Source organism: Aulonocara stuartgranti, assembly GCF_965226115.1.
Source record: "Aulonocara stuartgranti genome assembly, chromosome: 7".
NCBI lineage: Eukaryota > Metazoa > Chordata > Actinopteri > Cichliformes > Cichlidae > Aulonocara > Aulonocara stuartgranti.
Window position 1 is genome coordinate 39,452,580 of NC_138945.1, and position 23,921 is coordinate 39,476,500.

The 23,921-nt window shown below is 42.7% G+C and overlaps 1 long non-coding RNA gene and 1 pseudogene across 3 annotated transcripts in view; one reads left to right on the forward strand and one right to left on the reverse strand.

Annotated features, from left to right (window-relative positions):
* Window positions 1-2,952: 2,952 nt before the first annotated feature.
* LOC309712236 (deoxyribonuclease-2-beta-like) overlaps window positions 2,953-23,921 on the forward strand; it is a 30,922-nt pseudogene continuing 9,953 nt past the window's right edge. Inside the window, exons 1-7 of the transcript XR_014280661.1 lie at window positions 2,953-3,195; window positions 3,268-3,377; window positions 4,267-5,070; window positions 5,937-6,108; window positions 6,560-6,919; window positions 18,013-18,144; window positions 19,846-19,943. The product of XR_014280661.1 is annotated as a deoxyribonuclease-2-beta-like (transcript). The remainder of the gene's footprint in view (window positions 3,196-3,267; window positions 3,378-4,266; window positions 5,071-5,936; window positions 6,109-6,559; window positions 6,920-18,012; window positions 18,145-19,845; window positions 19,944-23,921) is intronic.
* LOC309712254 lies at window positions 21,060-22,321 on the reverse strand. Of its 2 annotated transcripts, none has more exons than XR_014278215.1 (4): window positions 22,223-22,321; window positions 22,062-22,147; window positions 21,649-21,990; window positions 21,060-21,480 (listed from the first exon to the last, which is right to left on the reverse strand). It is a non-coding gene; the product is annotated as an uncharacterized lncRNA (long non-coding RNA). The 2 variants fall into 2 exon arrangements; XR_014278216.1 differs by having other exon boundaries at window positions 21,060-21,475; window positions 21,617-21,990.

The window sequence follows — 23,921 nt, forward strand, 5'->3', positions numbered from 1 at the left end:
TTTTAAGGTGGTAATTGTAAATATCTTTAAAAATAGTTTCAAACCTTCAAAATTAAAAATAACAAAATTCAGGGTGGAAACAAAAAGTTGCATTTTCTTAAACGACTCGTTCCTTTTTTCTGCTTATCTCTTCCTGTGCCCGCCTCTCTGGTTTGAGGGGCCACAAATACAGATACACAAGAACTGAACTAAAAATCAGTGAAAACAGGTCTAATGGAGCGATGAGTCCAAATTTGAAAGTTTTGGTTCAAATTATTGTCAGCATGTACAAGAGAAGTCCAACAGTGAGTGTCTAGCCCTCTGTAAAACACAGTGGCGGCTCAGTCATGGTTTGTGTCTGCGTTTGAGCCCGTGGTGGGAGATCTTTGGTAAAATTGGTGGAGTTATGAACACAGATTTTGATTCACCATGTTAAACCATCTGGAAAGAATCTGATTGGCAGACGCTTCATGTTTCAGTGTGACAGCGACCCTAAAACACACCGACAGTGCAGTAAAAGCAAATCTGAACAGAAAAAACACACAGTGGAACACAATCGGTCAAGAATCGGCCTCCCAGAGCTGCTTCATTAAACACATTTGGCAGTTTATCTGGATACAGATTAAGACCAGTTAATATTTACAGTTACACTGAGGCTGAATTTGCAGCTTAAGGGCCCCCTAGTGGCTGTGGGATAGTCTGAAAATCGGGGAAAAAAACGGCTCAAAAACTAAGTATGAAAATAACAGGTTGGCTATGGTTTATTTATTTATATATGGCAGATCTGTGTGAGCTCTTTAGATAACTGTAAATTGTAAGCTTGGATCTTCTTAACTTGACTTAAAATAATAACATTTCTTCATTACATAACAACTAAAAATCAGAAAAAAGGTACAAACAAGGAAGACAACATGAAACATTAGAAAGCAATTTCAGGTTAATCCACCCCCATACATGCCAACCCTCCCGATTTTTTCAGGAGAATCCTGAATTTCAGTGTCCCTTCCGAAAATCTCCCAGAGTCACCATTCTCCCGAATTTCTCCTGATTTTCCACCCGGACAGCAAAATTGAAAAACCATGTCTCAGATTAGCCCAGCCACTTCCAGTTTCCAACAATGGCTACTACTACTGCAGCTACTTAGTTTTAATATTACTCTTCTTACTCTTTCTGGGTCGCAAAATAAACTTTTAACATATTTTCATGCAAGAATGTAGCTGTGTAAACTTCAAATATAATCGGTTTATCAAGACCACATATTTTCAAAAGTGCTCTGACGGGGAGAACAGCGGACTCCCAGCACAATGTTTTCAACCCCCCCCCCCCCCCCGCGCGCGGTCTTTCTCGCTACTCAGGTTAAACATGATATATAACCCACATAGCAAAATTGGTATGGCCCGGATCTGGCCCACACAATGTGCTTACACATGGCCCACATACCGCAAAGAATGACGGCCCTTTGGTGGCCCAGATCTGGTTTGCCAGAGTTGGCCCACACATGGGCCAGCACAAGGCCAGTTGCAGACACACTGGTGGTCCTGTGCTGAGCCACGTGTGGATTACCTGGCAAACCTGATCTGGGTCACCAAAGGGCTGTCATTCTTTGCGGTATGTGGGCCATGTGTAAGTTGTGTGCAGCCATGGGCCAGTTGCAAACACACTGCTGGCCCTGTGCTGGCTCAGAACAGTTTCAGCTCTGGCCCCAGATGTCAGCCTAATGTGTACCTTCATCAAACAATGTAATAAAAATTTGCTGGAACATGATAGTGCAAAAGAAACATGATGAAACTCTGTTCAGACAGTGAATAGACTGATTCTTATATAGCACTTTTCTACTCTCCCGGATTACTCAAAGTGCTCTCTACAACATGCCATGTTCACCCACTGTCTTTAAACTGAGTGCTTCCTAACTACATTCATACACGTTCACACTTTTGACATGCAGACTGGAGGAGCCAGGGATTGAATCACTAACCTTCTGTTCAATAGGTGACCTGCTCTACCTCCTGAGCTACAGCCACCCAGTGGTAAACATCAGTAAACCCTAACTAGGTTTTGGATAAAGTGTACACTCACAAACCTGTCAAACCTGCATTTGAAACGTTGGCCACCATAGCAGTATAGTATTGCAATATGGCATTTGGGTCTTCTAACTAAAATAGGAACATAAATAGTGCCATTATTGCCAGACCTTGCCCACATCTGGTTGACATACACCCTGCCATGACAGGCATCAGGCAACAGGTGTGGCCCGGATCCGACATCAAGTGATGTTTTCTATGAGCCTGGGCCACATAAACCAAAAACCAATCGAAGGCCTGGCTCATCTCTGGATGACATGCCACTTACCATGCCAGAAGTCAGCCAGCAGTGCTGGCTATAGTTTTCACACAGCTGAATAAACGTCAAACAGAAAACTGATTAAACAAAAGTGTGAGATGGTCGAGAATTTACTCCAATGCTGTGTTATATATTAGCGAGAGAGGAGCAGATGGCTGAGTTTATTAAACTGCACCGAGACAGCTGATGACGAAAATCTGGCTAGACCATCCCATTTCACAGCCTCACACTTCCGCCCTTCTCGGTCTTCAAAGGACCTGGCCCATGTAGACTGCAAAGGCCCAGTCCTCCGATGGATACAGCCTATGAATTAGGACAAAGCTAGGATTTAATCACTTGACTATCATAAGACTCCTTACTGATTAATTATTTGAATAAATAAATCTTTGATTTGATATATTTCAGTTGGTGTTTACTGAAAATATTGCTTCATGTTTATGAGAGCAAGGAATAATTTTAGGAGTTATGGTGACTTTTACAAAGAGGCAAGTGGAAACATAAAAGCATCTTAAATGTAATAAATGAAATCTAATCAATTGCTATACAATATTTAGATTTAACATTAAATGTCATATTTAAATTTAACAGTTCACACTGTTAAGACTTTTAAATGTAGCAGAATTAATACTTTGATCAGTGTCACTTTGCTATGCTTTATGGCTGATAAATAGTAGCTGCCATCTGAACATCTCTCTCTCTCTCTTTTGCTCTCCTGTTGCTGACTCTGCATCCGGGTTTCTGCTCACCTGACTCTCATACCTGTCGCAGGTAGGAGTCTTGTTTATGCCCCGTCCCCTCGGCCTGATCAGGTTGTTCCTGATTTGTATTTATGTTGGATTCTTACTTTCCTGGAAGCTGTCCCTCTGAGGTTTGTTGGTATGTCGTTTATTATTTTGTGCTGAAAGCTGAATTCTTTCCCTCAGGTGTAAACAGGTGTTCTGATTGTAGGCTGTAGCTCGGGAAGTCTGGCACTGGCTGCTTCTTCCTATGACCAAGCGACGCTGCTTCATCAATGAGAAACTTCAACTTGGATTTATTTCTGTTATCATCGCTCCCAGGTAGGCTAAATGCGCCGTGTGCGGGGTGGTAGCCGCTTCGTACCTTAAACGTGTGTTTAAGGTACGAAGAGGCTGTCGTCATGCCTACGTGCTACTTCTCTTTGCGCCATCCACACAGAGAGGGATTCCGACGCCTTTTCTTTCTGAGCGATCCTTTTCCCACTGAGAAGCTGGAGCGTCAACGTCACATAGCGCTGCTTCAGCGGCTTCCAGCTGCTCTTTGTGCGACGTTCACGAGCCACACGCTGATGTTCCTTGTGGGCTATGTCAGCGTTATGTATATCGCTATTGCTGGTGCCTTTAGGTGCAAATTCAGCAAACCATTCTCCCGAAGACATATGGTTGTTTAAAAGGCTGCTTTGGTTCATTTTCCTTAGTTGGAATAAACATATCTGTAATCACTTTGATGTTCTTTTTGATGTAGCTACTTAAAACAGCTCAAAGCACATCTGTTTAGACAGGCATTTAGGTAATATTGATGTGTAGTAAACTGTTTTATTGGATATGCTATTATTCCCATGTGAAGCACTAAGACTCACCTGAGAGGTGTTATATGTGTTGAGACGAGACGCGTAACTGTGATGCGTAAGTGACTGAATAAAAATATTGGTGGCAGCCAGTTGTACACCTCAGCCTCCTAGGAGATGCACCTATGGTATCAATTAAAAAAAATCATATATAGCCGTATTCTCAAATTATTGCATTTACAAGTTTTAAAAAAACTTGACCTCTGACCTTCAACCTTGAGGACAAGGTTACTTACATTCAAACTCTGAGATCTGAGATTTTTAATAGTCACACCTAAGGTATCAATTTGAAAAAGCTACATCGCTTCATCCTCGAGTTATCGCATTCACACACTCGGGTGTCAATGTTTCCCACCTGGCAGGGTTGTGATAACACTCCATCAAAGGCTTCAGCTTTCTGAAGACTCAGTGTTCCTCAGGCACACAGCTTCTACAGCCAAACAGGTAAGAATCAGCACACAATATCAAACTAACAGCTGACAGCAGGATGGAGACAAAGGGCTGGTTGGCAGACAGTACATAAACTGTGGAACTGAAACTAAATTTTACCCAAAAGGTAAATCTGTGTTTCTCTGCAGGACTTTGGCAGTAAATCATATGGCCAACACTCATAAACATCAGTTTGAGAACTGATACTGACGCTGTTATTGTGATACCTGTGGGTGTGAATGATTTTCTGTTTCTGTTTTACAACAAAGGGAGGGAGAGGAGTCTTCCAGTACCGATGTTTTTTGTTTCATGGAGATGTTATAAAGTGGGTGATCAGGGTTGTTCAGGGTGGCTTCAAAGGTCTCTAGTGTGCATCTTTCCATCTCCACTTCACCTTAATTATTAGGATAACAGGATCATTAAAAAAGATGAAGTTTCTGAGCAGTTATGAATGTGATTCTTGGTCTAATGGTGAATGTCTTTTACAGTGTTAGTCAGTAGTTGGTTCATCCACTCTGTCTTTTCCCTTTTCTGTTATGTCATTGCAGCTGCAACCTTAAGTCTAGTTTCAAAACATATTTATATTGTCTGGAATGTTTCCCTTTGCAAAACTCTATTAAAAGTTGCAGTACTGCCTTAGGGTTGTACATCTCCACCAACTGGTTCAACTGCAGTTTCCATCCGTCTGTCAGACTGCCTGCAATAAATACAGTAACGAGTCTGCAGGAATTTAACAGGTGGGTCCCAAAGATTATAGTATCCATTCGGTTTTCAGGTCAAATATAAATTGTAGTCACAGTTTAACTTGGAGCTGGACATTAAGCTGGACATACAGCTTAATGTTTGCATCAGCTTAATGATTGTGACAGCAAAGAAAGTGATGCTAAAGGTTTCTGGGTGTTGGCTCAGGAATGTTGAGTTGAATGCAGCTTCTAGAGTTTGCCCTTCTTTCATAATGACAAACTGTCATTTTCAGTGTTGATGTATAACCGAAGAATGCTCTTTGGTGTTGTCATTACATCTTGAACTATTGCCACTGGGTTGTTGGGTTTCTCAGAGTAATGTTGTAGACCAGCGGTCCCCAACCCCCGGGCCTCGGGCCGCGAGAGTAAAGGCTCCGGTGTGAAATGTATGGTTTTCAGGGTTTTTATCGGTTGTCAGCGTTATTTTGTTATTGTTTTTATCGTTTACTCGGTTTTCCTGGGTCTTTTCACGTGTGTTATGAATAAATCTTCTTTTTTTCGGTACCGGTACTACCGGTAGTTTTATTTTGTTGTATTTATCCGCGACACCTTAAAGGCCGGTCCGTGAAAATATTGTCGAGCATAAACCGGTCCGTGGCGCAAAAAAGGTTGGGGACCGCTGTTGTAGACTCTTTACCAGTGTTGAGTGTAACCCATTACCTATTATTCAGTAATTACATTACAGTTACAATTATGTTGTTAGTTACAATAAAAAGTGTTTTCAGTTATCTGTATGCCAGGTGGATAGAAGGGGGAAGAAAGAGTTTTAGTTCACATGTGAGGAGGAAAATGATGGAGTGATACAACAATAAAGCTTTTGAGCAGTGGGGATATAGACATTACTTTTATTTTTATTGCAGAAAAGGACGAGAGTGCGAGGGTGAAGTGCAAACTACGTCCAGGACAGAAACATCTGCATTATACTGTTAACACAACTTTGGCTATTCGCAAGCACCTGCACAAGCTAGCCAAGAACCCAGTGATGATACAGCTGAGTGAATGCAAACCCCAGCACGCCCTGAAATCTAACAGGTAAGAACCTGATGAACAGTCAGGCTGCAGCCACTGTTTTTACCTGCTCATACTTCTACAGTAGAATCACTGTGACGACCGCTTTAAACTCTTTTTGTGCTGGTTTTCATCTTTGATTTGTGCTGTTGACTGTGTTCATACATGAATACTAGGAGGAGGATAATAAGTGTGTCCTCATTAGGATAGGGATCTGTGTTGTTTGTGTAGGGCTGTAGCCTCAGGTTATTATTGTTAAATGATAATTATGTGACAATGTAGTTTATTTTTGTTTAAGTAACATACTAAATTACTTTTATGAAAAGTAACAAGTAATGTATAATACATTACTTTTTTCAAGTAACTACGCCAACACTGGTCTTTGCTTTACAATATAAAGTGTCTTGACTTTCTTTGACTGGGTTTTTCCAGTCTTGAATGTGTTTAACTCACCTGCATCAACGCTTATCCACAGTTAACCTGTCAGACGTGAAGCTGTTCACCAGACTGGGCAGAGAAAAACTTGTCAGTACATCCAGTTTCGAGGAAACTGCAGAAAATGGCCTTGGCTCCAAAAACAGCAGAAGGCACAGACATGCAATGCTTATCTACAGTAATGGAAAAACTTATTAAAGATGCAGATTCATTCTTCCAACAATTTAAAAGTCATCAATCAAGGATGAGAGAGATTGTAGAAAAGCTTAAGGGGATTTCTGAAGAAGTACATTCAACCCCTGAAGAAGATGAAAAGTTAAGAAATTGTATCATCCAATCAGCTAACAAGACTCAGAGCCTGGTTGATGAGTGTGCTGTAATGAAGACTGACCTCAGAGAGGTAAGTAAAAGCAGAGTTTCCCATCACACAGTAATCACTAGTAATCTCTAATCACAGTGTAATCACACTGTGTTCACATTTTTTTAATTGATGAGTTCCATCAAGAGGAAGACCAAAATGTTGGACACTTAAGAAACAAAAGACACACTACAAGTAACACAACTGTAAGAGAATAATGACAAAGATGTAAAACTGAACACTAGATTCTGTGAACACAGACAACATGATGACTGACAGAGAGACCAAACCCCCTCTAGACTCTTTTCATTAAGGAAACTTAAATTTCTTCCTGTGATAATTCACAAGGTGAAGCGCTGCGTTGCTTGTCCTGCTTCCTTGCATCTCTTCTCTCTCTACCTTACACCCTCACTGGGAAGATCTAAGATGTGTGGAAGATGCATAAATTAAATTCTGTGCTATATCAAAGTAATGATAACAGCAACATTAACATTTACACAGACATCTATGAGGCTGAAATGTTTTATAAAATTATCACCATAAGTCTTAATATTTCTGCTTCTAAATAAGCTAGAAAATTAATTTTAACTAGTAAATCTACACGTTTAAAGGCCAAGTAATTCAGTTTTGCCAAATAAAATTAACCTAAAGAGACTATGATGCACTGACTGTACAGCACAATGTGAAAGAGAAGATGAGAGTATGATTAAGAAACCTCAGTCCATGTGTCATAATCATAATGTGTGTGCATCACTGCTAGAAAACTGTCATCATTTTTGCACTAGAGCAAAATATTAATAACAAATATTTTCACGCCCCATCTCAACAAAACAATAAGAGAGGTGTAACTTTATTTAGATAATAACTCATTCACATTGAATTCTTCAGTAGTTTTTCTTGTAAAAATAAAAGAAAAACTTTAATTTCGAACAACTGTTTGCATCACTATACTGCTACATCAGTCCTCCCTTTTCTTTTTTTTAAAAACCAGTGACAAATTAAATAGACGGGGTCCTTTATCAGAAATGCAATAATAAAGTTCAGTCTTATAAAAAAGAGCAAATCCAGAAACTTGTGAAGAAAGATGGAAAAATTGTTTAGTGAGAGTTTAAAACGTTTCACTCTTAGTGGCTGCAGTGAGCCTGTTTTTCACTGCGCAGCTTTTCAAAATGTTTTTTGAGGCTTAATACTGCTGCTCTCAAGTCATGTTCAATATTCAGCCTCAATCACTGATTTTGTTTGCTACAAGGAAGATTCTTGTCTCTGCCTTTAAACGGAAGATTTAAATCATATAGCTTTCCAAATATATCGCTAAGATAGGCCACTTTCATCAAAACGTTTTCATCATTAAGCTCCGCTTCCAAAAACATCTGAATTGTCTCATTGAGCATCGATGACACCATATCTAAAGTTGCTGTATGAGCTTCTCTGCTATCCTGTGAGGTTTCTTGCTCTGGGCAATTTCGTATGTGACTTTGTATGATGCCATTAGTGCTTTGCTGTTTACTGATGCAGATTTTAGAAAGCATCTTCCTGCTGAAGATTCTCTCCAAATAGAGTGGATTGTTCATGTCACTGGGGTGTAATGTCCCTTCCTAATTTGTTGGGCCTCATACCAGTGGCGTGTCTAGAAAATTTTTGTTGGGGGGGCCAGGTAGGGGCACAGATTTGGAGAAGGGTGGCAGATGTAATTGGCAGATAATGTTTAAAATGCTGGCTTGCTTGCAGTGACCTATTGTATTAAATTCTCTGCTATCTTTCCATTATTGGTGTCTTTTATCATGGTGGTACAGTCTTACCTTGCTATAACCTATGTGCTGCAGTTTACTCTTATTGGTGGCTTTTATCTGTGAACATAATCCGTTACTTTTATGAATTTGATGTTAATGTGTGAACTGTTTTATTTTTTATTGTTTTATGTAAAGCACTTTGGTATGCCCAAGGCTTTTAAATGTGCTCTATAAATAAAGATTGTTGTTGTTGTTGTAAAAATAATTCTACCAACTGTTAACCATAATTCAGTAACCCTATAAACCTAATAACCGAATGCGCTTTTAACTCTTATTAGAATGAGATTTCAACCACTACGGTGCAAAGTTTTTAGATACTGCGTTGATAAAGTACAAGAGATACAATCAGTGCTTTGTCAGTGTTTACTCAGCATTCAAGGACATCAATATTTGCATAGTATTTTTACTGACATATAGTGCACATATGTTTTGGGCAAAAACATTTTTGAAAATTAAAATACGAACATTTGTAACAAACAATTGACAAATTAGCCAGTTCCAATGTAAAACTTTATCTGCCTGTTAAAAAAAGAAGATAATCTTCTCACAAACTGGTGTTTGGTTTTGAAACAGGAAAAAAGTGGAGAAACAACTGAAAAGACTAATATTTGAATAAAACCTGAAAGCAAGTAAATACTTTCTATGCTGCCTTATGGTAAACTTTGGTAATATTGATAAAGAACAACACTGGCTGATGATGAAATACAGTCAGCTGGCATGGTGACACTGCCAGTATTAACCTGCAGGGCTGGACTGGGACAGAAAATCGGGCATTTTGACTAGAGACCGGCCCACCAGGTATTAAAGCCATAAAGACTTTGAATGAAAACAAATGCTGTTGTGACAGTGATGTACACTGTCTTGTTGGTATATGTATGATTTCTATACATTTTACGTCAGATAAAAACTTTGGTTGTAAGATTTAGATAATTATTTAATAAAAACTAGGTATTTTAAATGAGAATAAGAAAGAAAAGTATTTCTTTGTGCCCACCTTTCCCTGTTAATGCCCTACCTGGCCCCCTGGCAACACTTTCCTAGATCCGCCCCTGCACAGCTATCAGCTGTCAGCTGCTTAGAAAAGGATCCTGGTGTTATTTGTCTCTCAGAAACAGTTCATAACTTCCCTTCAACTCATTCATGTCACCTAAAAGGTAAACCTGTTTCTCCATCACAGCTCTGATGATTCAGTAAGGACATCTCCTGGTTTCATCTTCATGTTTCCCTCTCACCACATATCCAAACCAACATCATGACCAGCAGCTTTACAGCTGTGGCTCCAGCAAACATCAGCTGATACTAGAAATTAATATTAAATAAATTCTAACAACAGCTGATCAAGCTTAAACGTGCTGCTGTTGTTTAGCGCGACATCCGCTGGTTTCCTCTTTCTGGTGCAAAGTGGGCGACAAACAAGAGAGAAAAGCCGATCAGCTGATCATTGATCAGTTTCATGATTGAAGTAGCAACAGGAGAGGGAGGGGGAGAGAATGAGAGAAGAAGAGGCAGCTGTGCAGCATAAAGACAGAATAACTCCAGCTTTGTGTCTTTTTTTCATTATAGCGAAAGTCTGGGACAAACTGCGTCTCTTCTCAGCTCAATACGAAACGTGTAATATTTTCTCTGAATGAGGGACCATTCCATTTTTTTAAGGAGCCGTTGGCAACTCTACTAACTAACCTTATGAATAAAATAAAGTTCACTATCAGTAACATCATAGCACCCACCCAGCTGTATAAAAACTCTGTCAAACTGGCTAGAACGCAGTACGAGTTATTGCAACTGACGGTAAAAAGTCAGCACAACGAAAATAAACTCCACCTAAACTTGGTTTATATCTGACCCAGATAGACTGCAGGTCATAACTTCTTACCTGAAGTTCAGTTCACCTGACACTCGGACTGGCGGCCTCCTCGGGTCTCTCCTCCTGCCTCCCCTTCCCTCATCCACCTGTTGCCTCTGTGGAAGCCCCGCCATAGCCACCACCAAACAACTGAGTTATTTTTACACATCGACCTGCATCTGGCCAATCCACCACCTCTCATTGTTCATGCCATTACAAAAAAAATAAGTCACCGGGCATATGCCCGGTATGCCCGATGGCCAGTCCAGCTATGTTAGCCTGCAACCAAATCTGCAGCTCCATACAGCAATGTTACGACTTAGATTATATCTTATAACTCATAACTCTTATGTTAGCTCCCCTCAGTAGCATACTGTGTGATATACTCCACGGCTGCAATAATTCTTTAAGTGTTATTTTTTCCTTGGTATTCTAATTTCACGGAAGTTTACTAAACTCAACAAACTTAATATTACTTACCGGGACATTTATTCTGTCCTCATTTTCTTTCACCGAAAAATTGTTTCCTGCAGTGCCGTCTTTCTGCTTGGCTCTCCTACCTTTGCTAACGTGATACACATAGCGCAGAAGCCGATGCTGCATTCACTTACACTCGGATATCTGAGCTTCACCGTGAAAATATAATCGTACATTTGATATTTGATTGAATTTTATTGTTTTGCCTTTGGGGTGGCACCTGGGGTGGCCAGTCTGGTTGGGGGGGTGGCCTGTGCCCCCCCAGGCCACCCCGCTGGACACGCCACTGCATGAGGGAGCAAATACAGTCTCAGTGTGGTTGGTTGTCTGTGTGTTAGCCCTACAACTGTCGAGGGTCCATGGTGTACCGCCCCTCTTCCCCTATGACAGCATGGATAGGCTCCAGCCCAGATATGAGGAATGTGTTTTTCAAAAAAAAAAAAAAAATCTAATTTTGTTCAGTGTTCAGTGTCAAAATAATTCCAAATATTTTAACATAGTAAAATTTCAAAGAGAAACTAATTTATACTTATCTTTTTTTATGGCCAATTTGGTAAGCAGGTGAACACTTTGGAGAATCCAGGATTTCTTTTTTTTTTATTTTATTTTTTTTTATCTGTCCCGTTTTGCTCTTTTGCCATCAGAATTGTTGTCTAAAGGCGAAGAAAGATGCCTAACGGATTTACTTTACCAAATGGACCATCCCAGCCTTGCCATAATGGTCAATTTGATTCACATTTTTTTATTGTTTATTTTATTTCATTTTCACTCACTAAATACGGGACAGACATGACTGGGGGGGGAAGGGAGAAAGAAATAGAGGCAGGGAAAGAAAAACAGCGGGGAAGAGGAATGGTGATAAAGGGCAAAAAACAAAAACCAACAAAACAAACAGACAAAAAATACATATATCAATCACCTGGATCACCTGTTGAGAAAGAAAAAAGAGAAAACAAGCAAAAAAAGAGAGCAATATGATAAACAACATCATTGCGATAATCTATGTGAATATAACAGTAAATACTAAATTAGAGCAGGGCGATATGCAAAAAAACCCATCAATGTATTTTCACTTAAACAAGCAGCTGTTTTTTATGTGCATTAAAGTTGTATAAAAATGTAACAGTGCAAATTCCTTGCTGACAGTTTAACCAAAAGGCATTTCCAGTGGAAACTGGCCGACAGATCCTCAGCATAACCATGTATAATATCCACAAAACTTAAAAAGAGGTTATACACACACAATACGGTAATATTATGTTGAAGCACGGTATGTATCACTCCGCGAGGCTCCTGCCTACGATAGCCGTAATGCTCCGACAATGCATCAAGCAATGCGGGTTCGTAGCTTAGCAAAGTCGTACTAAAACATTTGACAGATTTTCGAGCGCCGTGTACGACATAAAATCGTTTCGAGGTCAGTAAACACAGCCAGAATTCATACATAAGGCACACGGGATTATAAGAGGCACTGTCGATTTTCAGAAAAATCAAAGGATTGATTTTAAGTGTGCCATATTTTCCAAACAACACAGTAATAACGACGGCCCGCTAGCATGCTCTACCAAAAATAGTGCTTTGTTGTGTATCTGACGGACGAAAGCTAAACCAGTTCCACACCACTGAAGCTGCAGCCTTTTTACAAACCAATTCTGGTTCATCCGTTTCATTTAACGATCCACTTTCGCTCTTCTCATTCTGCATCGCCGCCATGTGCGTATGTAAACATAGGCACTGCGCATGCGCGTTTTACCCATGTTCTATCGCGATATTTCATTTTCCTATCGTTGCCCAAAATTACACCGGTATTACCGTGAACGGTATGATATAGCCCAGCCCTATACTAAATATTGAATAGTATTGTGCAGCATGTAATATCAACAGCGCACAGTGTTCTTTGAGGCAGGAGGCAAAAAGGTTGTAGTTTGTCTGTGAGTCCCCATGTGTACCCCTGTGAGCATGAGCGCACTTGTATTCAAAAGGTTCCTTTATGTAAGGAACCTTTTGAATACAAGCGGGGCTATGGCTCCCCTTTTGAGGGTGTGGGGAGCCATAGCCCCGTCCTCCAGGACATGAAGCAGGTATGGATGAGATCCAGGCTCCAGACATCCAGAAACCCTCAGAGCATAAGACACCAAGGAAGACCAACGGAGGGGCAACCGTGCCACTCTCCCGGAAAGAGCTGAGGAGAGCCCCAGATGTGGGGTCAATCAGCAGCGGCGGAGCAGAAGCCGGGGGGGTTGCAGTGACGTGCCTGTGAGGTCCGCCGGCAGCCAGCTGTGCCAGAGTGACCGAGCTCCAGGCCGAGAGGCTGAGGGCACCCCACCCCCCGAAGGGGCCTGAGCGAGCCCAAGGCTCCAGACCCCATCAAGCAGCCACTAGGACTGAGCCGGAGCGTACCTGAATGCCCATCCCCGGACACCAAGAACCACCAATGCACCGATGTCTGAGGGCGTCTGCCACTGACAGGGGGAGTGGTGGGGGAAGATAGGCCTCCATACCTTGGAGGGCCTGGGATGTCCTTAGAGAGGTGGCGTCTGATACCCGACCTGACATATAGACACAGACAAACAGGCACACACAGATACAAACATCCATTCCCACCCTCATGCTCTCATATGCAATTACTCAGCACTCACCCAACGTGGAGACAGACATAAATAGACACTGTACACACAATCACACTCCCCAAGCGTACTCTGTACCCCAGGTCTGGGTACCCTTGCCCCTAGAGGGGGAAACTGCACCCAGACCCAGGTAGTGTTACCCTCTTCCCTGAGGTGGAGAAAAGCAGACCGCCCCGACTCCACAGCAGCAGGGAGGCCCCACATTCCAGACCCCAATCGGACGGCCAACTCCTCCTCCCTGCCCCCCGTCCCAACAGGCAACAGAGAACGGGGGGATGTTGTCATTTCTTGTGCTCAAGGAGCCGATTTCTGAGAACTCACGGCAGTGTGCCTCCCCGAGATGTCATCCAATTTGCGCCCAGAGATCTTATTCCGAGCTAGCCCTTCCGAGATGTATCCATTCTGCAGTCAGAGATCTTATTCTGAGTATTCACAGCATCCGTAGCCTCTCCAAGATCTTATCTGTGCTGCACTCAATGAGCCCATTTTGAGAAACACGCCTCTCCCATCATTCCAATCCCAGCGGGCAGCTTTGTGGGGGTTTGAACAGCTGGTTCCGCTTTCTTAATTCTTCGATAAGTCAGGGACAGGCCAGCTCCGATCCGCCAGAACCCTGTTACCATGGTTCCGAATAGGTAGATATCTTCAGCACTCAGGCTCACCCAAGCCCAAACTTCTCGTTGAGAAAGGGGTGTCAATTGCATTTAGGGACCAGTTGATTCAATCCATAATTCTTTTAGGTTTTAGAGAACAGACTGTGAGAGAATGTTCCAGGGAAAAGTAATAAAAAACACAAGACAAGACAAGGACATGAGGAGCTAAGCAGGGAAGATAAGGGAGAGGAGAGGAGAAAAAGTGCGACCGCCTTTGCTGAGAGCCAAACGAGAATGACTACAACACACTGGCCACCTGGCCGTGACATCCATGTTACAGGTTTTTTGGGGTTTTATTTTCCCCATTGTTTGGTTTTTACTCAGTTTATTTATCGTTATCTTCATTTTCACTTTCCTTGTTTGTGCTCCGCCAATAAACAGCTGGCCTTTTGTTAAGACTACATTTTGGGCCCTGCATTTGGGTCCTCATCACACTCCACTCCATGCCATCTGCGCATGAATTTAGGGACAATACTAGAAACAAAGTCTGTTGACTGGTTGAGTCATCCATGAGTGGGCTAGCAAGGACTAAAGTATTTGATGAATGGGTATCCATTCTACTGTTTAATGACCAGCTGTGTAACTGTTCCGGTTCACAGGGGTTCTGATGGTTCAAAAAAACAATTATGGGGTCTGGCTCTTACACAGCATGCCTCAATTCCCCTTCAGAAGAGACCAAAACAAGTTCTGGTACCCTAACTCCTCCCTGCCCCCCGTCCCAACAGGCAACAGAGAACGGGGTGTGTGAAGACTCCAAACCTCCCTCCGCCCTCTCATATGTAGTGTTGATGCATGTGTGTTCTAAGGTGCATTTAAAACCCAGGAGGGCATGGAGCTACCTGCCAGAGAGCAGCAGGTAAGCGCATAGCCCCTCCTGATAGCCCTCAAAGTATATGTGTATTTAACCTCCTAATACCCAAAATCTTCCATGGCATGCATTTTTAATTTCTCTTTGATATTTGGGCATATTGGGACCCGATGAATGTAAAAACAAAGAATCACCAGATTTTTTTTTTACCTGATTTTTGTTCCTAAGAAAAATGAGAGCCACGTATGAGGATATTTGTTTTAAATTTTGATGAAACAGAGGCAGTATAATGTCCTCGTGAGTGGATATCAGGCAGTTGTAGAGCAAAATTGAGTATTTTGGTCTAGACAACCCAAAATGTGATGTCCAGATATGTGGACGCCAGGTCCTAGGAGGTTAAAATTGAGAGGTGGGCAACGGCGCCAGAAGTGAGGTTGTACACCCTGTCGGTCTTCTGGATGCCGTGTACCGTGCCCATCCCCAAGGTCCTATATCGTTAGCTTCATAGCATAATTGCCTAAGTCATTTGACTAAGTCAATGACTTAGGCACTTATGCTATGAAGCTAACGATATGTATGTGTTATGAGAGTGTGAGTAATGTGAATGTCTAAGTTCTGGGATAAAATTGAGGCACAGGCAGCCAGAAGGGGACAGAGGGGGGGATCATCTCCTGCACCCTGGTGAGACACCTGCACCCCAAGGCCCTGCATGTGTGGGTGATTGTGGTGGAGCGGGCAGAGGGAGGCAGCTGGAGATGGGGAGGGAAGGAAGAGAGGGGCAAGTGGCCCCTCCCTGGAGCCAGCTCCCCCGCTGACCCCAGTAGGCACCCCCACACTCTGGAACCCACTAGGCCCATCCGGACCAGGGCCCAGTTCAGCAGCCCTGCCCAGCCCAGGAAGCCCATCCGACCCCACCACAGAGAAAACTGCACCCACCCCATCATCCACTCATCCCCCAGACTACACAAGACAATAGACACCCACGTTGAGTTCTTCCTCCACCTCTCCTATAACTCTCCCCCACCTGCAGAGTCAGTTCTCCCACCAGCTGAAGAGCCCCTCAGGTGGCTCGATGCACCGGCGGCACCCCGCGACAGTGCTGAGCCCTTCTTTTGTTCTTAATCAGTTGTTTTGCATCTTTCACTGACACTTTATGGCATCTGAATGTCTGTATCTACAGTGGCGAGAAAGTGTTTGCCCTCATTCCTGATTTTCTTTCTTTCTTTTTTTTGGCATCTAATGAAGGTGTTCATGATTAAGGAGAAAAATCCAAACCTACATAGCCCTTTGTGACAAAGTAATTGGCCCTCAAACCTAATAACTGGCTGCTTCACCCTTAGCAGCAATAACTGCAATCAAGTGTGTGTGATAACTGGCAGTGAGTCTTTTACAGTTGTGGTGGAATTTTGGCCCACTCATCTTTGCAAAATTGTTGTAATTCAGCCATATTGGACTATTTTCAAGCATGAACCGACTTTTTAAGGTCATGCCACAGCATCTCAATTAGATTCAGGTCAGGACTTTGACTTGGCCACTCCAAACTCTTCATTTTGGTTTTCTTAAGCCATTTAGAGGTGGACTCGCTGGTTTGTTTTGGATCATTGTTCTGCTGCAGAACCAAATGTGCTACAACTGGAGATCATGAACAGAAGGCCGGACAGTCTCCTTCAGGATGTTTTGGCAGAGGGCAGAATTCATGGTTTCATTTATCACAGCAAGTCCCTAGATCATCACACTACCACCACCCTATTTTACTGGAGGACTTACAGGAAGTCCATCTCAGAGTTTAGTTTAATGTAATTTAATGCTCTTAAAAATAGTATAACTTTTATACGCAACAGAACAGGAATCAGTCAAACCTTGGTCTCATTGTCATATTTGAATATTTTTCTGCATCAGTGATCCTCTCTAAGCAGCCCTGCAACCTTTGAAAAGTAGAAGACTTCAGATCTCTTTACTCAAAACTTGCTGAAGAAGCATTTTTATCTATAATTATCTATTTAAAAAAGTGTTTCCATGCTGTAAATGTATGAAATTACATTATTATGCTGTCAACTGTAATTTTTAAAGGAGATGTTTAAAGGGATTTTGTGATAATATTGTGGCTGGTTATATGATTGGGGCAGTATTGACTGTGGTTATGATCCGCCTGTTCACCTGGAACCAGCAGGGAGGGAGCGGGTGAACATGGGTCACTGCAATTTTTCTAAGTGTCATCTGATTTGGGGAGCTTTAAATTGCCTTTTTGAGTTTGTATTAAGTTGCTTTCATGATTTGTTTTCTTTAATTAATGAAGATTTCAAATTATTTTTCAATCTCAGTGAATCATTATTCCTCATTACACATCACAAGCTTCCAGTCTCAGCCTCTCCATTAAGTCCATGAAGTCGCTGCATCATCATTGATGGCGTAGATTCTGTTTCAGCCACATTCCCATAAATCACAAAGCACAAATCTTGGTGAAAAGCTATTTGAGGTCTTTATTTTGGGAGTTTCAATTGTTTGATTGATACTGGCAAACACACCAGCATTGGACTATTAAACTCTCACTGCTTGCTGATAACAAATAAAGAAAGAAGCAAAAATCAATGAAACATTTTATTTCACAGATTTTTGTAATAACAATGTCCGTGGGAGATGAGAGTGGGAGGATGTAAACCGTTGGTGAATTCCAGTCATATGATGCTAATGCTTTGTGACATCACACATTAAACAGGAAACAGGGTAGGTGGAAAGGTGCAGGGTCCATCAAGCTCAAGCAGACTCAGCAGATTCAGCTCAGCAGGCTCTTTGATCACATCTAGTAGGAAAGTGATGATAATGTAAGCTGCTCGTCATATGTACTACAGTTAAAAAGAAAGATGCATCATTCAATTTATTTTGACCCTCATTGTTTAAGACTTGATCAAAAATCAATGCTGTGTGTTTTTGTGTTAGATTCAGTCCTGCAGTGCTGTGCAGGAAACTGTGAGCAGGACAGAAGAGAAGAGAAGAGCTGCTTTCTGCACTCGAGCTAAAGCTTTAACATCCTCAACAAAGAGCAGCTTCACTCATCGTAGACTCTCACAGGTTTGATTTCCTTTGATATGATACACAAATATAAGCTTGTTTACAATTACATGTATGACTCCTGATATATTATCCAAGGGGAGGTACATGTGCAGCTCATATTGCGCACACACTGTAGTGGTACAAAATATAAGAACTGAATGTCATTAAAGCAGCATTCGGGTTATGTTGAAGCATGCAGAAAATGTTGACAGGATTGTTACAAATGGACAACAGAGCCCCAAAGTCAAAATAAAGCCCTAAAATCTCCTTTTGAATTTCTACGGTCTGATATTATTGAGTCTGAAAGCTGCAGTGTTATCTGCTGGGAAGAAGTTTCAAATGTTAATTGAAAAATTCAGATTTCTGCTATCAGAATGACTCTGCTTCAACAGAGTAGAATAGCACAGCTACTTTACTGTCATTCAGAACATGCACCAGTATAGATAGATAGATTTTTTTTAAAACGGTAGAAAATTATAAATAAATATATTGTATAGTTAGTATTCATTACCATTCCAGATACATAGCACATTTAAAACAGTGCAGGAGCAGTTTCACTTTCGAGAGAGGGGAGAGGGGAGTGGTTGCGGTGGGCTTGCTGGGTGTTATTAAGAGTTCAAGAGTCTGACAGCTTGGTGAATTAAAGTAATGCAGATTCTGGCTCTCCTGGTCCTGATGCTGCAAAACCTCTTCCAAGAGGGCAGCAATGAGATGGGTGGGGTGGGTGGATTCTTCGATGTTGTTATGGGCTCTGCTGAGACAGCATTTGTGTTTGATGTCCTGAATGGATGGAAGAAAAGTTCTGATCTAACCTTGTTAATGTCGTCTAATAACTTCTAATCAGACCCTTCACTGAAAGATGATGACTAACTTACAGCTACAGCAGAGATGTTTTTTTCAGTTACTGTTAATAGTCGAAGTTCAGTCATAATTTCACATTTAACTGGTAGAATCCAAATATATTAAAAGAATTACCAAAGATTTTTTTTGTGGAGCTGTCTACATGTTGGTCCGCTATACTTTAGATATCATATCATATATTTCAGTGTAATTTAGAATAATTGATGCAGATCATCTTGGGACATAATAAGTCACTGGGACTGAATATCAAAGAGGATCCAGATGCAGTGAGCTGGGAAATTACTGGATCTCCGTTCTGAGTCTGTCATCCATTTTGGATCTGTGTCACTTTTATCAGGGTCAATGCACTGGGACTGATGGGATTTTCAGTGAGAAATATTTTGAGGTTCATAGTCTGAATTAAAGACTCTGGTCCTCTCAAATTCTGTTTAAGATCATTTAATGACATCATAATCTGTGAACATATTTTAACATGAAATGTAATTAGATTACAATCAGTCTACAGCTGCATTTAAGAAGTTACTTTAAATGCTTTTAGAATTTTAAAGTAATTTCAGCCTCATCTTCACTCAAACGTTCACATCATCTCCAACTTCCAACTGTGTCTAAAGCTTGTTTTATTTGAACACTGATTGCCAGGATAACAATGTTACAATTTGCTCCTTTATCACTTTGACAGTGATTTTATGAATCTGAGTGTCAGTCAGCTGGTTCAGGTGCACCAGGAAGGGAAGAGTCACATTCATTTCTATAATAACCTTATGCTGCCATCACCTCCCAGTTAAATATAGAAAGAATCACATAAACAACGAAGCTCATACACATGTTTCAAAATAACTAAACCACAGTTCATTTCAGGAAGTCATGTGGGAGCTGCTGTTGATCTTCAGTCTGCTTTGCTGGACGTCTGAGGGCAGTGTGACCTGCAGAAATGAAAACAATGGTGAAGTGGACTGGTAAGTCTCCTCATAATATACATATATGTGTATGGAAGGACAGGCCCCTGCATGGTATGTACCACTGGCAGACAGAGGAAGTGGCTGATATCCAGAAGTCCTATCAATGGCTTGAAAAAGCTGGACTGAAAGACAGCACGGGGGCACAAATCATGGCAGCACAGGAACAAACTCTGAGCACAAGATCCATAGAGGCTGGGGTCTATCACACCAGGAAAGACCCCAGGTGCTGGCTGTGTAAAGATGCCCCTGAGACAATCCAGCAGATAACAGCAGGGTGCAAGATGCTAGCAGGCAGGGCGTACATGGAATTTATTTAAAATGTCCGTGCAGTTTAACATAGTCCAAGTAAAAAACATGAAACTGATGTGAAGCACATAAGTTTATAGCTATTTCTAATTTGCCATAACCAAGTGGCCGGCATAGTGTACAGGAACATCTGTGCCGAGTATAACCTGGAAGTCCCGAGGTCAAAATGGGAGATGCCCCCAAGGGTGGTGGAGAATGACCGAGCTAAGATCCTGTGGGACTTCCAGATACAGACGGACAAAATGGTGATGGCTAACCAACCGGACGTAGTGGTGGTAGACAAACAAGAGCACGGCCGTAGTGATCGATGTAGCGGTTCTGAATGACAGCAACATCAGAAAGAAGAAACACGAAAAATACCAAGGGCTCAGAGAAGAGCTTGAGAAGATGTGGAGGATGAAGTTAACATAGGTCGCAGTGGTAATCGGAGCACTAGGTGCGGTGACTCCCAAGCTAGGCAAGTGGCTCCAGCAGATCCCAGGAACAACATCGGAGATCTCTGTCCAGAAGAGCGCAGTCCTAGGAACGGCTAAGATACTGTGCAGGACCCGCAAGTTCCCAGGCCTCTGGTAGAGGACACGAGCTTGAATGAAACGATAGACCGCCGTGCCAGATAGATAGATAGATAGATAGATAGATAGATAGACGTCCAAAAGAAAAATTTTAATACAATAATATAAAACAATATAATACACACAGATACACACAGATACACACAGATGACGATAATCTGAAATTCAGGTGGCAACAGACAGGAGAATAATCTCAAACAGGACATAAATGAAGGCAAATCCTAATGTGACCAAGTGGTCGGCGGGGTTATGAACAAAATAAATAAACTTGACAACGCCACCTAGGGGAATTACACCCCCAGGAAATATATTTAAGAAAAATAAATAAAAGGAATAAAAGAAGACCGCACAGATTCAAGGATGCACACTGAGGCAGGTTGGCTTCCAATATTAAAACAGTTTTATTTATAGAAATGAATAAAATATTATAAATAATATTTTATAAATAAAATATTAAAAGTCAAGATGTAGCGTCATTATTGACAGTGTCCTACAGTAAAAATAAACAATCGTGGAACTTGGACTTACCAGCAGCCGTGGAACCAAAAGAAAATCACACCACAAGAATCACTGCAGACCACCCAGTGCTGTACAAAAGAAAGTGTGAAAACGACCCACCACCTGAGGTCCCAGGGCCACTGGCTCGTCCTCCTTCACTGAAATAAAACACAGAAAAGTATGTTAAAAGAATAAAAGGACGCTGAGCGTCAGGCTCGCTACAAATCATAAAAAGACTAAAACACACTTTAATAACTTTAATAAAAGAAATCACACACACACACACACACACACGGGAAAGGCTTATTCCCCACGGGTCAAACTACCACTCGTGCTGGTAATAATTATTCTCAGGCGTAGGCCGGTCTGGCTCCCCACCGGCTGAGACCGGCCACCCAGGCGATTTAGAGTCCCAGCACGACACTCGGGCAGAGAATCACTTCAGCCCGATCACAGAAGTATGGGTACGAGCAACAGTCCAGGGTAAAATAAAACACCAGGCGAACCCAAAAAAGGTAAGCCTACTTAATAAAAACAAGATAAGACAAAACAAGACAAGACAGCAGACTCCACCAAGGAGGAGTTCACAACAGCAGCTGAGAAGGCAGTCCACTCTTCCAATTTAGGTTGGACAATTTACCATGGAGAGGTGAGTACAGCAGTGAACCCTGAAACAGATAAATGTAACCTTAAACTCTTATAGCTATGAATGCTAATAAAAGTAGTTCTAACGGCTTACCCCAGGACCGGAGGCACTATACTCTCATTGGTGGAGATACCACGAACACCTCTCTCCGCAATGGCAGAATTAAACAGACTGCTGCGCTACAACAGGCCGGAAAAGGATATTAACACCAATTCCAGTATTCGGAGGGAATCTGAGGTTAAGCGAGAGCATACCTGTAGCTGTCATATAATCGGCTCTTGCTGATCAGTCCGTCGCAGTACGCCAGCATTTACTGCTGTATCGTATCAGAAGCTCGGGAGGAATTAATCCAACAAGACATCGGCTTAGCTTTATACAGGCTAGCGCCACCCTGCAATCAATGTGCAGGTGGGTTCCCAATTAACCCAATCACCTGATACAAGGAGCGAGTGCAGCGGAAAGAGAGCGAGGGTGGTAGAGCGAGCGAGAGAGAGAGAGAATGAGAGAAGAAAAAAAACGGAAGGCGAGTAGCCCATCTGGCTACATCTACCCCCCCTTTTTTGTATTGGCGCCCCGACAATAACTCAAGGAACCTAACACCATGGCCTGAATATGGCAAGCTGAGCATTAGCAACTGACGCAGATTCAACAGGACGTGGCAAGTGATAAACATTTGAGTGCTGACCAGCTGTTGAACGTGCTGTTCTCCGCAAATGTGGCCCACTCACCTCAGACTGTTCAACAGAGCCTGAGGAAGAACCTGGGGGAGCAGAGGTCGAGGGTGCTACAATCACACTGGGAGTAGACCTGAGCTCCACCGATGGAACTCTAGAGGCATCGGGAAGTGACACCACAGGTGCTGCAGGATGTGAGGGTACCTCAGGGACAAGGAGCCACAACTCGTCGTCACTCAGAGAGGTCTGCTCTGAGTCAGCGGGTACAGGTGGGGGTGGAACCGGTGGACCAGGTGTAGGCGGCCCTAGGCTGACCTGTGCCTTTAACATGTCACGATGGACATGTCGAACCTTCTCCAAGTCTCCCGCGGGGGCAATGGTATAAACAGCCCCGTTCTCTTGGGGTGCCCTCAACACCTGATAGACCACAGAGCTCCATAGGTCCTGGATCTTGTGCCGGCCCCGGGCGCTGTGATCTCGAAGATACACCAGCTGACCGACCTTTAAAGGAACAGGGTGGACTCTCTGGTCATGCCGCTCCTTACGACGGTCAGCGGCCAGCGACAACCGTGCCCGAGCTCCCTCAAAAGCCACCATTAACCTGGCTTGGTGCTCGGCCACCAGTCCTGTACCTCTCCAGGCACTGGGTCCTGAACGCGGCCTAGAAGGAAATCAATAGGCAGCCTAGGATCCCTGCCAAACATCAAGAAAAACGGTGACTCTCCAGTGCCCTGATGCGGCGTGCTATTATAGCAAAAGAGCACATGCGGTAAGCATGCAGCCCAGTCGCGTTTCCGAGATGATGGCAGAGTCCGGAGGAGGTTATGGAGGGTTCGGTTAAACCGTTCGCACTGCCCATTACCCGCTGGGTGGTAAGGGGTTGTACGGGACTTGGCTACCCGATACAACTCGCATAACTGTTGCATCACCAAACTCTCAAAATTTCTACCCTGGTCAGAGTGGAGGCGGCTTGGAACACCAAACTTAAAAAACCACTCTGTTAACAGGGCCTGGGCCACAGTAGAGGCCCGCTGGTCCCGGGTAGGGACTGCAACAGTGTATTTGCTAAAAACGTCAGTCATGACCAAGACGTTTTCAACTCCACTACGGGAAGGTTCCAACACCGTGAAGTCTATGGCCAGAATTTCATTTGGCCTAGACGCCAACAGGTGACCCATATAACTATGAGACCCCAACTCTGAGTCCTTTGCGACCTGACAGCGTTCACAACGCTGAACCCATTGCCTGATGTCAGAGGACATCCCGGGCCAATAGCAAC